The sequence below is a fragment of the Acipenser ruthenus genome, chromosome 9 (assembly GCF_902713425.1).
Source record: "Acipenser ruthenus chromosome 9, fAciRut3.2 maternal haplotype, whole genome shotgun sequence".
In the NCBI taxonomy this organism is placed as follows: domain Eukaryota; kingdom Metazoa; phylum Chordata; class Actinopteri; order Acipenseriformes; family Acipenseridae; genus Acipenser; species Acipenser ruthenus.
The window spans coordinates 19,364,213-19,382,207 of record NC_081197.1 but is presented as its reverse complement, the minus strand read 5'-3'; positions in this window follow the sequence as shown (position 1 = coordinate 19,382,207).

The window sequence follows — 17,995 nt, the reverse complement described above, 5'->3', positions numbered from 1 at the left end:
ATTAATGCTACCAAGCAATATTCTTATCACAATTCATACATGTATGAGGGTGGCTGGAAAAGTGCTGAGCCTAATAGGAAGGAAACACCAGAGACTATTGCTGTTGCATCTACTTAAAGCCCATGTTGAGTATACCTTAACAGCCAAGTCACAATATTCTACATTGCTTTGTTCTTTATTTATGCTTTGTCTTTTGCACCACAGACCAAAATAGATGATGATAATTTAAAAAATCATGCATCATACTGTCATCAAGGTTTTGAAGCTCTAGCATCAAAAATTCAGGCACAGCACAGTGTTTGATTTTCAGCATCCATTATGGTCTACCTGCAAAAGACAAAGCACTAATTAGGAACAAAGCAATCTATTTAAGTGACATTAATAACCCAATCTTATTTCAGCTGATTTATATCAAATTATGAGATCTGCTGTTCGGTTCTCATGATTAATGTGTTACGTGAACATGAAAAAAATGGATTCACTCAGCAAATATGCATAATAATGATTTTTCACCGTAAATTCTCAGAATGTGATGGAACCAAATATCAAAATAGGAACTTTTGTGTGGCTGTCAACTATTGTATCTAACACCGGATGCTGCTATCCAGGAAGAATGCAATCTGGAGTATGATAGGCAAGGAGGCAGGATTAGAAACTCTAAGGCCTATACAGCACCAATTAGAGATAATAACCAGCAACATCAGAGCACAGTGAGATGGTATCCTGTGAACTAGGGATTAAAGATAAGCATCCTTGAAATAACATAACCTAAATACAATAGAGAGTGCAATCAGCCTGAAGCGCAAGCTAGTCAACTCCCCAAGATCAGTGAAATATTTTGGTGCCAATATAAACTGTTGTACACAATGGTCTCTAATTCACACATATCTTTAGTTGGGTGTTACTAAAGTAGGCCTACATCCATCTGAATAAAAATATCCCTAAGGTGCTGGGTGTTGAATGCAGAACATGCACATGATCAGTTGTCTTGAGATTATTGCCTTTTTGATCTGTCCTGTTAAGAAAAACTAAATTTAAATGTAAGACATAATATCAAGTAGTAATAACAAAAATATGTTAAAATGGCATCATGCTGGTTTGGAAACGATAAAACGATTAAGTACCAGCACATTTATTATTGATTAATTATTTGGGCAAGATCTATTTTAGGCTTGGTCGCATATTTCGAAAATGTACAATATATTTGCATAGGTTTGTGCGCCTTTGAATGATCAATCAATCAATCTTTATTTTATATAGTGCCTTTCATAGTGGACCACCATCACAAAGCGCTTTACAAGATGCAGTAACAACAAGAAAATCCATAATACTTTAAATACAGAGAAGTGCATAATACATGATATACAGTAAAAACAATGCATAATACAATAAATACAGTGGAAAGTGCATAATACATGAAATAGTAGCAGCAACACAGCAGCTAATAGCAGATATCAGGCTTAAAGAGCATGAAAAGGAAGAGAGAACAGGTGGGTCTTGAGAGTGATTTAAAGCGAGCGACGGTGAGAGCATCATGCACCAAAGCTGGGACAGAGTTCCAGAGTCAGAACCATGAAGCTAAACGAGCGGTCTCCAAGTGTGGTGCATTTATGCTTAGGGATAACAAGCAGGCCAGAGTCGGAGGACCTCAGCTTGCAGGCAGGTACTTAGCAGGTTAGCAGGTTGAGGAGGAACCCGGGACCTGTGTGATGAAGGGCATTGTAGGTGAGCAGGGGAGTTTTGAAAATAATCCTGAACTTTACAGGTAGCCAGTGCAGCTGGGCAAGACGGGGGGTGATATGTTCATGGTTTTTACATCTGGTAAGGATCCTGGCAGCGGCATTCTGAACCAGCTGCAGTTGGTTTATGGCGCATGCCGGGAGACCACCATATAGAGAGTTACAGTAGTCAAGTCGAGAGGAGACAAATGCATGTGTGGAGTAGTGGTTAGGGCTCTGGACTCTTGACCGGAGGGTCGTGGGTTCAATCCCAGATGGGGGACATTGCTACTGTACCCATGAGCAAGGTACTTTACCTAGATTGCCCCAGTAAAAACCCAACTGTATAAATGGGTAATTGTATGCAAAAATAATAATAATAATAATAATGTGATATCTGTATAATGTGAAATAATGTGATATCTTGTAATGATTGTAAGTCGCCCTGGATAAGGGCATCTGTTAAGAAATTAATAATAATAATAATAATAATAATAATAATAATAATAATAATAATAATAATAATAATAATAATAATGACAAAGTGTCTCCGCATTCTTGGAGGGAAAGGTAGGGACGGACTTTGGAGATGTTTCGAAGATGGTAGAAGGAAGATTTGACCATCGTACTGTGGGGAAGGCAGCAGCAGACAGTTTCTGAGGTTCAGGGGAGCTATATTTAGATTCTTAAATTGAGTTTTAGATCCTACCAGGAGTTCAGATTTGCTAGTGTTCAGCTGAAGAAAATTGGCAGACATCCAGGACTCAATGTCTTGAATGCAAGCCGAGAGCCGGACCATGGCAGAGGGGCTACCAGTGTCGAGTTTCAAGTAGAGTTGGGTGTTGTCAGCATAGGAATAATATTCATCATGGTGTCTGTTTGAATTGCAGTCCATTTTTTATTATTATTTTACTATTGTCATGTTATTTTTCAAAATTATACCTGTAATGTCCTTCTAAATGAGTACACTGAATTTATCCTGCACCTGGCATTGGCTTTTATACTGTTCACAAAAAGTAGGGCATTGCTAATATTGCAAAACCCAACAAACAAAAAAAATGTATGTGAATATGTCATGCTTTTTACCTTATTTTGATAAGTTCTAAAATATATTTGCTTCTCTGCAATTTCAGTATAATTTGTACAAGCTGTAGCTCATAAAAGCTGAAATTGACCAAACGTCTAGGCAATGGGAGGCTTTCCATCCCTGCACTACCTAAACACACACAAACATGAGTTTGTCATAGTATTGTAGTGGTGGGGCAGCCGCAACATGGGGGGAGAACATAGACTGTGTTTTGGACTGGGAATGGGGATGGGAGTTTACTGCTGTTGATTAAATGCAATGTAAAATTATGTGCTTAGTGCGTGAATTGTATACATGGTGTGTGAGTTATATTACAGTATATGCGTTAAGTTTCACTTTCATTTTGTTCTCTTTGTCTCTCCTCTGTGCGTGTTGAGCAGCCTGTTCTGTGTGTGTGTGGCGTGGGGTGTGTATGTCACAGGCCTATAGCATTGTGTGTTTTGTCCGCAATATAAGACAGTGTTTTGCCGCTCGTGCTGGAGTTGGAGTTGGGGTTGGGGTTGGGGTTGGGGTTGGGGCTGGGGTTGGGGTTGGGGTTGGGGTTGGGGTTGGAGCTGGGGCTGGGGCTGGGGCTGGGGCTAGGGCTGGGGCTGGGGCAGGGGTTGGTGTTGGGGTTCCACCTCCATTCTTTGTTTGTATTGATGATATTTCCACTTTGTCAAAATTAGGCCAGCCCTATTTCCACTCTCCTGCTGTCTTTAGCTGCATGCTTATTTCCAACCAGATTATTGGACAAACCATTACTGTCAAATTCTTTTCCCTTTTTTCAGCTTTTCTTTTAGTCATTGTTGTTTCCACAGTTACGACCTCACCCTGAGTAGTACTTGGATCAGCCATTCTTTGACTACAAAACAGATCTGACCGCCAGTCGATCCCTGAACCTATCGATATACTTTAAGTACTTCATCAGTCATAAGAGTTATGACACTCGAGTCAATCTGCAGAGATAATATTCCATACATTACTCAATCAAATAATCTTTACATTAATACTTTGGGCGGCAAAGAAAGCTGTGGAGGGTGCAAAGGCTGCCCTTCGAATTGGTGATATCATGGGGCAAGTTCAGCATGGAAGAGCAGGTCTTGGTCTCAGTTCAGCTCCTCCGACATGGCACAAGGCAGCCCTTGTAGTCAAAGAGGTGCAAAAGCAGGAGGAGAGGATGAGGTGCGTAAAGGCCATTTCCCAGGCCAAGCAGGGAAAATGGATGAGATGGGAGAGTGTGGAACAACGCAAGATTGGCTGGCAAGATCTATGGTCAATGGAACACAGCAGGATCAGTTTCCTCATCAGGTCAGCATATGATGTTCTCCCATCACCACAGAACCTAAACCTCTGGGTAGGAGAGGATCCCTCATGTCCTTTGTGTTCATCACCTGCAACATTAAGGCACATTTTGACAGGATGAAAGGTGGCTCTTAGCCAAGGACGGTTTACTTGGCGCCATGACCAGGTGCTGCAATGTTTGCCTTAACATTGGAAGACAAGCGTAACATGACCAATAAGTTGCCACCAGTTCCATCAAAACATTACACACAAAAGACAGTAATCCTCCGCCCAGGAGAGCAACTACCAAGAAAAGGTGTTAAAACCAATCCTTGCCCAGGACAACTGGAAGCTTCTAGAGACTGGAAAATGCTGGAAGATGTTGGCCTACGGCTTATTTTTCCACCTGAGATTGCCACCACTAACCTTCGACCAGATATAGTCTTGTGGTCTGGATCAGCATGCCTTGTTCACCTGGTAGAGTTAACAGTGCCATGGGAGGATGCTGTAGATGAGGCGTATGAGAGGAAGAAACTCTGGTATGCTCAACTAGCCGCTGAAGCGGAACAGCGAGGATGGAGAGTCCGGGTTTACCAAGTGGAGGTGGGTTGTCGAGGATTTGTGGCACACTCTACAACCCGGTTTCTCAGAGACGTCGGATTCAATGGCCAAGAGTTGCCTTGCACAGTGAAGAACTTATCTGAAGCAGCAGAGAGGAACAGCAACTGGATGTGGTTGAGACGGAAAGATTCTGGCTGGGGATCTCAAGCACAATAGAAAGGAAGAAACGCTGATGTATAGGTAAGCTGGGCTGAGTTGAGTGGGGGACAGAGGGGGGTGATGCTGGGAGCCAGAATCACCGTCGAGCTCTCTTGAGGTGTCGTGGGCTAGTCGACGAAACACAGAGGATGGAAGGTGCCCACTTGAAGACCCCAGAGATGTACCCTACTTAGCTCAATACAGACGGTTGTCATGCTGATGTGCTGGGGAGACCGCACTGTGGTTGATCCCCGGAGCCAGCATCACAGCCGTTGTGTGTGCTGATGCGCTAGGGAGGCAATAAGCTGATTTCTGGAGCCAGCATTACACTTCAGCCATCAACACCAGACAGAAGGATATCTACATCATCATATGGAAGGAAACGCAAATGGATGGAGACACAGATGGATCACATTAGTTTACTGTAAAGCTACGTCTTAGTTGGTGCTTATCTTGGCGAGAGCCAAGTTCAAATCAGCATGAAGTTTTAACATCTACTCTCCTGTAATGGAAATCTTCCATTTCCAAGTCCAGGTACATAATTTCATGTGAATGTTCTTATGTAACAGGGTGAATTTTGCACTTTGAATTCTTCTTCCTATTATTATTGTTTTTGTTTTTCGCTAACTTTGTTACAGAATAATATACATGTAAATTGTATTTAGCTCTACAGGTGTACTTAACTGAATAATTTAAAACCTTGTTTAATTAAAAAGGAGGGTTTCAGTTTAAGGGTATAAGAGCCTTAGGATTTTATGAATGAGAGACACCCATGTGTACAAGGAGACGTACACTGAGAGGTGTGGCAGAGATGCTTAGCGAGATTTGTGAATGAAAGTGTCTGTGAGATGAGTTCTGTGCCGGAGTTGCTCTGCAATCTGGGATGTGGGTTTCGGCCGTGATGCCCAAGGTGGAGCGGACAGTTTCAGAGGACATTGTGGCAATCTTTTAAATTAAAGTTAACTAAGATCTCATGCTCTGCTCTGGGATACACCCTTGTGTTTTCCAAACTAAGCTAAAGTCCAAGCTATTGTATTTTATTTCTGACTTGTTTCTCTTCTCTGGTCCCTATACACAATCACTGATGTGAAGAACTGATGTGAAGAATAATATGCTTCGCCATCTCGGCACTCTTTCGAAAAGCAACAGATCTAACTAGAATAAGTTCCATCCCTAAACTTAAAGACCAAAAGTAAAGCAATACTTATCAGTCAGGTTGATAGAAAAGGTGTCATATATTGCAGGAATAATACAATGAAACTCAAAACTCTTAGTTTAAGAAAATACAAATGTCAGAAGCAAGCCATTGTTGAGTTGGGCAGTAAATTACACAACTTTGTCATCTTTGAGTCTTGTTCTGGAACACTTTGTGACTTCAAAAAGGTGATAGTCATCTTCATCCATAATGAAGGCATGCTAAAGGAAGACAGATATATAATGATTAAGGCCCTGTAAAAATCACGATTTCCACGCAGCATTAGCCGAATACTGCGATTTTTACAATATTCTTAAGAAATAAAAATAATTACAATGTAATTACATGTATTAGAAAACTGATTCTCTTTTTTATTATTTAATTTGAATAATAAAAAATGTAGCTGAGTTAATGAGTTGATTTGTTGAGGTATTCAAAGTTTTTCTATTAGTCATTAACGTTTTACAAGAGTTGTGTAGCAACTGTCTTCAGCTGCTGCTTCAGCTCTTAAAAATATAAATCACTAACATTTTCCAAATTAAAGGGGTGAAAACTCCTTATTTGTTTTATTTTTTTTACAGAAGAGAGATATACCATACGCTGATGAAGGCCCAGCAGGACCAAAACATGTTGGTGTTTGTTTGCCTGTTTGTTTGAAATAAAATAAAAAGTTGAATTAAAACAGCTCTGGGTGCTTGGACACATACAATATCAGCTTTTCTTCTTCCGTCTTGTTTGTTCGATATTTATGGCCCATCTTCTTTTGGGGAAAGGAGCTTCCTATTTTTACCTGGTTGGCTGCTGGTGTACGTCACAAAGCGACGCAGCGAAAGTTGAAGTCCTTTGCACACCCCTACTGCTCTTACTGTTGTATTTAGCTTACTAATCAGTGGTGGGATCTTTGCTATAAATATCATATATTTTATTAGAACATAAGAACATAAGAAAGTTTACAAACAAGAGGAAGCCATTTGGCCCATCTTGCTCATTTGGTTGTTAGTAGCTTATTGATCCCAGAATCTCATCAGGCAGCTTCTTGAAGGATCCCAGGGTGTCAGCTTCAACAACATTACTGGGGAGTTGGTTCCAGACCCTCACAATTCTCTGTGTAAAAAAGTGCCTCCTATTTTCTGTTTTTGTCTGGCTATATTTTGTCCTTGGATGCATTAACCTGAATATTGTACCCCTTTTATATATCAACATGCTCTTTTTTGTGATTTTCAAGAAACACAATACATTTTAGCAATGAATGACGAACGGCAAAACTGCTGTATTCCGTAGCATATATTTCCTTGTACATTGCACAATTATCAGCCTTTATAGATTGCAAATAAATGGATTTTGCAAAATCAGCAAAAAATCAATGGAACATAATTGCAATACCAATACCTGATATTTTGAGCTACAATTGACAAGCAGTTTAAGGAAAATAACAGGAATACAAAACATGAGCATCAAGTGTTTGCAATCTTCACTTGACAAATGCTGTTCATTTATTTGCTGATGCATATTGCATATTAGAACTACTTTCTATTCCATACTACTCAACAAATGTAGTATACAACTCATAGGAAGTATTCATACACGATCTGACGTATACAATACTACAAAGTAGGATGAGTTTAGTAGTGAATATGCCGGATAGCTCTTAATTAATTTTTTTTGTTATAATTTTTGCCTTTCTTCCCAGAATGTCTTCAAAAGGTTTGTAATAAAGGTGTTTTTGTTTGGTTTTAGTTTTCTTGTTAACCGATGAATGATTTTCTTACCTGTTGGAATTTCAAAACATACCACAGTTTAAGACACATTGATAATCCTAAAAAAATGATGTTGGGAAAATCACTAATACTAAAGATGACTTTTCTTTTTGTATGGAATATGTCTTAATTATAGGGCTTATAACTATTTTGTATACTTCTACAGCCCCATTCTTTTCATGCCGTTTATGACATTACTAATGGACCCTCAACAGAAAATGCAGTGAATCCCCAAGGTTATTCCCTAACCTACCAGATTTAAGAAGGCAATGGATGGTATCCTGCTCCCTTGCTGCTGAGATGTGTATTACTGCTTATCACCACACAAGGCACATCATTCCATTGATATGCTGTCAAGTCCAGGGGCTTTCCCCCTGGCTATACACTGGGCTGCCATAGAGACTTCAGTGGCTAAGATGTTTAATAGCTGACATTCCTCAGCAGAAAGAGCATTAAGGATTAGAGATTCAAAGCCAGATGACATGGAGCCATCATTAACAATGCACTCAGTAGTCATAGTGTATACAGTACAGTACTGACTTTAAGTGTTCTTTGAAGACTTGAATTCTAAACCCATCTGTTGCAAAGTTATCCCGTCTGTCTTTTGATTTTAGTGATAAGTCTAATTCCTGTGGGGGGCAATCATGTTGATCAGAGGTCTGACATATTTTTGTTATACAGAAGACAATCTGTTTTGTTTAACAATACTGTACATTTACACAATTAAGTGATTGTTTATGATGCAAACTCCCTGTCATTGGCATAAGTATGTCATACTATGCTGAATGGATTGTAAAGGAATTTGACTTAATGTTGCACTAAAAGATTGCTGCAATACATAAATCTATAAAAGGGGAACTGTTTACTGCAGTGCTCATTATGTAAAATATATTAAGGTCATTATATCCAATACATTATTTTATTTTTTATTATTTCTTTCCTGTGGCTGATCACTAGTGTAACACCATACTACCCACACATCATTAATTTAATACAACTGTTATCCACACAAAGCATACCCTCCTTTCTGGTCACTGATGGCATAGTTATTTGTGACTCACCTCTGTTTTACAATAACTGCTTTGGATATATTCGAGATAAGTTTGAAATGAAATATAATCACACAAAAAACAAACAAACAAAAAAAAACTCAATAATAAATCACTCTAGGCTGTGTGTTGTCAAGAGAAATATGACATTCCCCCAATAAAGCTCAATTTCTCCAATCTATTTTTAACTTTTCAACACATTGGATTTTGCTAAATCATCATTAAAAATGCCTACAATAAAGTTAACAAACCACAAATAAAAATAACTCAGATATTACATTTACAATCTTAAAGGTAGTCTTTTTAATTTTAAAAACTAGTAAGTGATTTGTTCTTTTCAGAATAAAATTCACTAATGACGAATTAGGGTAAATAGCTTTGAGAATCTGGTTGTGTTTGTTATTTTAATTAAGATTTATTCAGGATTTCTTCAAATATATGGGTTTCCGAATCTTGATAATCAAATTGTTTGGGTAATCGGAAATTGATGCACCAATCAAGAAACCTCCTATAATTCAAACCTTTTACTTATAAAAATAATAATAAAAATAACAGGGCAGGAGACCACAGCACACAATAAGGCAGGTTACCAAGGAGATGTTTGGATAATTTTGGTGTATTGGGTAATTTCAGACCACAATGCAAATAAAGTAATATATAAATAAATACTGTTAAATTCAACTCCAGCCCCTTCAAGGCAGAATAAAAACACAACATGTGTGTAGTTGAATGGAGAATCCTTTTCTACACACAATTACTGCAGGGCTTTAGTCTTTGGCGTTGTTAGCCTCTGGTATTATGAGTAGAATGTAATTACTTCACTGAGATATTCTATTTATAGATATTACACCTCTCACTTATCATTACAATAAATAATGATTTGCCTTGCTGAAAAAGCACAACTAATTACAAAGGAAAACTGCATCATTAGTTTGCTTCAATTTAATAGTGCTTCCAGAAATAGAGATGGGGGAAACAAAGGATTAACTGCATGACAGTTCCAGAAATCATAAGGAGCGTGGTCTGTTTTGATAATGACATTTTCCCTGTTTGTGTATTCAAATAATGTTTATTCTAATACTTCAGAATAATAACACTGTAACATGATTGTCTTTAGGCACAAATTAATTTTAGAAAATTTAAAATTCAAAGCAGACAGCACTGTAGTGGAAAACCTAAAGAACTCCATAGGTTAAACAGAAGCTATTAACCTTTATTCAGCTCCTGGGCCATTAGTCCAAGGATAGACTGACAAAGATGTTTTGTCCCCTGTGGGATGTGATTCTGTGTGTCACAGTTTGCCACTGTTGTACCCACAATAATGAAAATCATTCTTTGGACCTTATGTGCATTTTTATGTCTCACGGGAGACATGGCCAGGAAAGCTGCTGGGACGCCAAAGAAAAATCACAACCGGCTACTTCAAAGCTTTTTTTTCCATAGCAACCGCATACCTCAAAGGACTAGAGGTGCAGTCAGTGCCAATTACCAATTCCAAAGGGGGCCATTAGTTCATTCAAAAAGCTTAAGGGACTGTTTTTAATGTATGGTTGATCTCACTTTATAACATTACACGTTCATGAAGATTGCTGTAGGTTTTCCATGTGTTGCCAATCATGTTCTTTTGTTTTGTGTAAAAAATTTATCATCACTTTTTGACAGCAAATATGAAAGGCAGAAATGGATCAACTCAGGTAATTGTAGTTATGTTCAGATAAACACAGTAGTCCATGAACTTTCTGAATTCTTGAGTATTATTTGTTTACAGTTGAATGCTGTAAGGGTAACCATGCCTCAGTTGGCCATAAGCCAACCAACAGCTTTTTAACATACTAAAATATTTGTATATTTTATAACATGCATAAAATATTTTCTAAACAAAGTTGTTAAAGCAGGAGAAAGGCAGACAAAAATCAAGCACACCCTATCAACTTAATTTGCTTTACTTAATAAATGGCCAACAAAATAATTAGATACCATTCTGTATATATTTAAAATAAAAGAAGCAATTCAGACAAACTTTAGTTCTGGAACAAGGTACATTACTCAGATCTATTGAAGCAAAGGTGGCTGATGGAAAACCTCCTCCCAAAAATAATGAAAAAAAACCAATAATTTAAATTATAATTAAAAACATTTATTGAAAATTAAAATATCCAAACATTAGGTTATTATTATAACCCTGGTTCCCTGAAATAGAAATGTAACCTTTACCTAATGTGTATTTATCCCTAAAGACCCTGTAACCTGAATAGATATAACAAAGACTCCTCGTCAGAGCCTGTGACACAGTCGTGCCTGCCCCCGAGGAATAACTGGACTGCAGACACAGATATCATCATAATTTTTCATTCAAGGCTGCTGCAATCATGGACGCAGCGACCTATAAGGTTAATGATTACATTTTTATTTCAGGGAACCAGGGTTATGATAATAACCTAACATTCCCTATCAACTACGAAATGTAACTATTACCTAATGGGTAGAAATACCAAAGCTGTCGCAAGGCAATATTACAGACCTACTGGAATACCACAAGGCTAAGCAAAGCTACCTTGCGCATTACCACAAGTAGCAAGGGCTAAAAAACTCACCTGTATGTTTATGTTGTAAGGGCTGACACTCTTGTTCCAAAACCAGGGTTTTGTGGATCTGTGACATTAAGTCGATAGAACCATGTAAAAGTATGGGAGTAGCCCATACCACTGCATTGCAATGTCTGACAGATGCACCCTGGAACAAAGCCCACGAAGTTGCCATGCCCCTGGTGGAATGAACAGTGAGCTTCTCTGGAGGGGGCAAGCTGGCTCGCTCATAGGCAGTCTTGACTGTGTGTGTGATCCATTTGGATAGCCTCTGCTTAGACAGGGCTTTACCATGGCTCCATCACAAATGGAGATTAGATAATGGGGCATTCAGAACAGAAAATAGGAGGCACTTTTTTACACAGAGAATTGTGAGGGTATGGAACCAACTCCCCAGTAATGTTGTTGAAGCTGACACCCTGGGATCCTTCAAGAAGCTGCTTGATGAGATTCTGTGATCAATAAGCTACTAACAACCAAACGAGCAAGATGGGCTGAATGGCTTCCTCTTGTTTGTAAACTTTCTTATGTTCTCATGTTCTAACAGACAAAAAATTGTTCAGACAACCTCCAAATCTGTGTCCTGTCCACATAATATGCTAATGTCCGCACTGGGCAATGCATATGGAGCTGCTGCTCCCTGTCAGACTGGAAAGGAGCTGGGTGGAAAGCCTCCAATTCCAGTCTGGTTAATGTGGAATTCCAAGATGGGTTTCAGCAAAAAAGCAGAATTGGTATGAAGCGTAACCTGGCTTCCACAAAAATTAAGCAGGCTTTCGCAATCGAAAATGCTTGTCGGATGTGATTGAAAGCAAGAAAGCTGCTTTCAAAGATAAATATTACAGTTCAGCTGAATGCAAGGGTTCAAAGGGAGGCACCACATTAAGCCTCCAATGAGGGACAATGTCCTTCATAGGCGGTCGAAGCCGCCGAGCTCCTTTTAAAAATTGCCCCGCCAAGAAATGAGCTTCTGGGTAGACTGAATCAATTTTAATATGGCAAGCCAAAATGGCTGCCAAATAGAACTTTAATGTAGAGGGGGATTTCCCCTCATCAAATAGGTCCTGTAAAAATTGCAGTATAACTGCCATGAGACAGGTTGTGGGGTCAAAACCCTCAGGCTGGCACCACGTCTGAAAAATGCCCTACTTCCATACTGGGAAAGTGTGGACGGCGCTCTGGCATTCTGCAAGGTGCCAATGACCCTATTAGATAACCCCAGATGGCTCAAATGTTGCCATTCAGGGTCCAGACCCAGAGACACAGGCTCAATAGGTTGGGATGCCACAATGTCCCCCACGCCTGACTGAGCCGGTCACGGTGTTCGGGCAGGCTCCACGGTTGGCCGCTCAGGAGCTGCATCAGGATGGAAAACCACAGTCTCCTGGGCCAATAAGGGGCTACTTATAGCACCCTGGCCCTATCCTACCTGATCTTTTCCAGGCACAGCGTGAGCATGGTGAGCGGTGGAAAGGCATACGGCAGTTGCCTCAGCCACTGGTGTTCCAAGGCATCTATTGCCAGTCGGTCCTTGGTTCCTGTCACGGAGAACCAGAGGGGACAATGAGTTGATTCCTGGGAGGTAAAGAGGTCTATCTGTGCTCTCCCGAACCATTGCCAAATGAGGCTCACCACCTCAGGGTGAAGCCTTCACTCTGAGGCACTGGGGGCTCCCCTTGAGAGGAGGTCCGCTGCCCAGTTTATCACCCCAGATGTACTGCTCGCAGGGAGTGGAGGTGATTGTGTGCCCAGAGCAACAGCTTGTGGGCTACTCGATGGAGACTGGGGGACCAGAGGCTGCCCTGGTGTCCGGACAAGTATGTGTCTCCCTTGAACCTCCCTTGAACCTCCCTTCTGGTGAGCTAGCTCTTTGCATGATTCATTGACAGGCCCAACGGATGAAGGTGGTCGGTAACAAGTTCCGTGTGAGCCTTTTCTTGCACTGGAGACACAAATGAGCCAGTTGTCCAGGTAATTGAGTACTCTGATGCCTCTGACTCTCAATGGGGCCAGAATGCACTTCGAAAAGGCACAGGGAGCTTGAGTGGCAGTACTCGGAACTCGTACGCTGTCCCTTGGAAATCGAACCGAAGGTACCTCCTGTGCCGTGGTTTTATGGGGATATGAAAATAAGCGTCTTTCAAGTCCACCATGGTGAACCAGTCGCCTGGCCTTATTGACTGCAACAGCTGTTGCATGTTCAACATCTTGAACCTCTGTCGACTGAGATCGAGAATAGGTCTAAGGCCACCATCCCGCTTGGACACCAGGAAGTACCTGGAGTAGAAACCTTCTTCCAAATGAAGAGGATGTACTGTGCAAACAGCCCACTTTAGTAGCAGGGCTGTCACCTCTTGAGACAACACCACTGCATCTCGCGGGTCCTTGATTAATGTTGTAGTCACACCCCGAAAAGGAGGGGACTGTTTTTGAATTGTAGAGAATAGCTGGTCTGTACAGTATTGAGCACCCAGGTGTCTGCGGTGCACTGACGCCAGTACTCCAGGTAATTCCCTAAAAAGGGGCCTGGGCCTGTGGCAGCAAATTGATAGGGCTGCTGCTTTGCCTGTGGCTTGCCTAAGCCTTTTGCCTTTGCAATGGAAACATCCAGCAGTGGTACTTTATCCCCATCAGCCACTTGTGCATGAGACAGCCAGAGCTGTCGTCTGGCTGCTACTAAAAGCAGCAGTTCCTGCCCACCACCTGCCCGTTCAACTTAGAGATACGGAGCAGATTCTTCAAGCTGTTGTGGTGTGGGTCTGGCTTTTGGACCTTAACAAGCAGTTCTGGTATGCTACTGTCACGAAATCCGCGTGTTCAGATTCCTTTACGTACTCTTTTGAATTGCTCAGCACACACTCTTATCTCAGGGGAGACGTTAGGAGGACAGAGATGTTATTACTCCTAGTGGGATATAGTTCGTGCTCTGGACCCGCAGTATATCCAGATGACCAATATAGTACTCAAGAAATTGACAGACTCATGTAAAGTTTTTTACGAATCGGAGTATGATTAGTACTCGTTCGGTTTATTAACGGATAAATATTGGATAGAGTAGCTACAGGCTATGTCGTATCCCCAGCTGACAGACACACTGGGCAGTCCAGTGTCTTAACAGATATCAACGTTAACACTTTAATACATGTATATATATGTAATCAAGGCCGACAAGCAGGCCAGGAACACGTCACCTAAAGTACCCAATGGTCTATTTCAGCACATTCAACAAAACACTCTCTTATTTCTAAAAGATAGCGTGAGTCCCTTATAGCAATACATGTGAGGTAAAATAATAATTGATTAATGCTTACACTTTAATATAAATCGTAAAAGGATATGACTGTCTTCACCAGGCAAATTAAACTGAGTTCAATCAGCTCCACCGTGTTTTGGTTTGCAGAAGATGGACCACCTTACCCAGTTAAATAGGTTTTTCGTCTCATTGGAATACATGGGACGCCTCAATTAAATCCAGTTATTAATCTAGTGTGACAGCTCTCATCCCTTACAAATAATAGTTTTCAAAAGATACAGACTAACTTTTCAGAATAGGTGTCATGTACTCAATAAATTCAAGACTTCACATTTGTCCAACTCAAAACCTATGATCTCATTCTTTGCTTTCCTCTGAGCCCCTCCTTTATCTGAAAAGTCAAGTGAACCAAAGTTCCCAGGATCTTATAATATAAAAACACTACTGTTATATGTGCATGCAAAACACTATTTTTATATGTGTTATATATGAGAGATGTTCTTAATATGTGACATCATCTTCTAATTGATTATATTATGCTAAACTAAAGGTATGTGTTTCTTTTAACCTCATGTTGTTTCATCATTTTGTTAATGAGTCAGTTTTAATTCCAAATGCCATTGTCTAATAGAGTATTTGACAAAAGATTGCCTTATGCAGTATCTAAGTCAATTAGTTTCACTAAGTTTAAGTGGTAATAGTTTTCATTAGAATTATTTATCCCTTAAAAATTACACTAACCAGGCTCTGACCCGTACCTGACTTCTGAATGTGCTTTTCCAAGCAGTTTCCCACAGTCTCTTGCTTTTTCCAAAGCCAGAGTCTGTGCAAAACACTTTATTAGATATATGACCTGTTCATTAAGCCATAATTTGTGCATATTATTTCAAGACATATACTTATCTGTAAAACCACTAACTCCATAAACCTTAATACTCCCAAATCTATGAGACTTGCAGCTTTTACTGGCGTGGAATGTACGAAAACCCCCGCCTTGTTCTACAGGCCATCTGATAAGAAGAGAGGCTCCCTTGCAATGCAGCAGTTTCACAGAACCACACAATGACTTCATCTACCATCATTAGACAACAGTATAGTGGATTAATAACAAGGTACATTATAGTATATTATTACAAACTTAACACAAAAACATAACACAACACCTTTTATATTCTATAATTCAATGGATATCATAATGTCTAGAAGTCTTGTTGTTCAATAGAAGGAGAAATAAACTTGTACAATTTTCCCATTTAATTAAATCGAATACTGCTCCAGGTTTTAATCTTCTTATCACTAAAGCAAAGTCATGAACAAGCAATAATACTTGTCAGTTTTAAGTAATATTTTTTTCTCATTATAGCAAATACTTAAAACATATTATTAATCTTATGAACTATAAACAGTGTCAATAAGCACTGAACCTGTTTCATTATAAGATCTTTCAATTAATTTACCTCAGTTTAACAGTTGCTCCTAGAATTTATAATATTACTTTATTTCTTTGGTGAATCCCTCTTAAGATTTAAATCCAAATACAGGCCAGTATAACTGCAATCGACTCTTATATTTTTTATAATGATTGAACTAGGCTTGACCTTTTTCTCTGTTCATACAAAATCAGACAGGCTTTTTTTTCTTAAGACCTTTGGCTGTTAGTTAATTTATAGGTCTTAAAAGTTTATTTTCTCATCTTGTTTTCAGAGACATAATTCTGTGGATTAACGTTCACTTTTAGCCGGAATGGTGCTTTTTATCAAGCGTCATGCTTTCTGAAGATAAGATATGCAAGTGGTAAATCGTTCATTATATATATATATATATATATATATATATATATATATATATTTGAAATTCTCCAATTGCTAAGTGTTTGATTAGAAACAGATGTAGACTGACCTATTTCATGGAGCAAGAGAGCCATCTACTGGCGGTACAAGCCTCTAATACTTCATTTTTATATTACAGTACATTCCATATTTGAAATCGCCTAGTACATGTCCAGCATATCCACACGTTCCCAGCAGGATTCAACTTCTGTGCCGGGTTCAGCTCTGGTTGGTTCTGCGAACACGATCACAGGTCTCTTTATCCAAAGTTTAGCATCACAGGTGTGAGACGCCATCTTCCTCACTTCGTACCTACAAGATACTTGGACACGTTTAGCTGGGACACCTTCTACACATTCCAATTTACCTAGATGTGCCCATTTCACGAAGTGACCTCCTTCACAATTCATGCATTCAATCCTCTTAATATCTTTTGGGTCTACATTTAAATGAGAGAAAGAAATTCCTGTAGAATCATTGCATTCAAACAAGATTCTACAGTGTTTAGCCAAATGACTGCAGGCCGGACAAAGTTTGGGCCCAGTCACTGATGACTTGCTTTGACACATATTACATGCACACATAACAAGAGGATTATGTTTTAATTGATGTGCCACGGTTAATTCTGCACCGTGTACAATAGTTCTGGATCTGTACACATTGTTGCTATACATTTTCTTTTGCTCGCACAAAGTCACTTTGCGAGGTACACCCTCCATCCAGAATACAGAGGGAGGCCAAAACTCACTGTTATTCATATTTTCGGGTATCCAATTACTGTTCTGCCTTACATCATCAGTTGGCAGACACAATACAACTGCATTTGAATCAATTGATGAACCATGAGCCTTAGCTACTGAGATCCTCCATGCAAAAGGTGTCAATGTTTTACTGACCAGCCTAGCTAATTCAGCGTCACTTGCGACACTACCAAGATGTTGTTGTCAAGCCCATTTGAGAATGCTTTCTGAAACCCTGCACTGTTTATTTGAACAGGTAGCGTCCTTATTTAGGAGCGTTAGTTTTGGCGCTTGCACCAGCGAGGCAGTAGCAGCATCTACAGGAGGAAAGTCAGCCAAGCCAAGCCAAGCTTCTCCACATCATACACGCTGTACAGCGTCCCAATGGAATGTGAAACAGCAGGAGCTGTAGTCAGGTGACCCCAGGATGAATGGAACTCAAAACAAAAGTCTGGGTGCACTGGGGGAGACACCTGAGAAGGAGCGGGATTATCCTGAAAAAACTGAGTGTTTGCGTGTCTCATCTACCGGCCATGGAACCTGTAACGTTTCAGTGGCCCTCTTAATCAGTGGCATAAGCTCTGCTGATAAGGAAAGATGCACTACTGGTATTGAGTTATCTGGGTTTCCCTCCTCAGAGGGGAACTTGATCATGTCCTCAGAGGCGGCGATAGACAACAGATCCTCTTGCTGCCATTCTACGTTCGCTACTCCCTGCTGCTCCAAAGGCACAATGGGTGTAGGTGGAGTGATGCGCTCA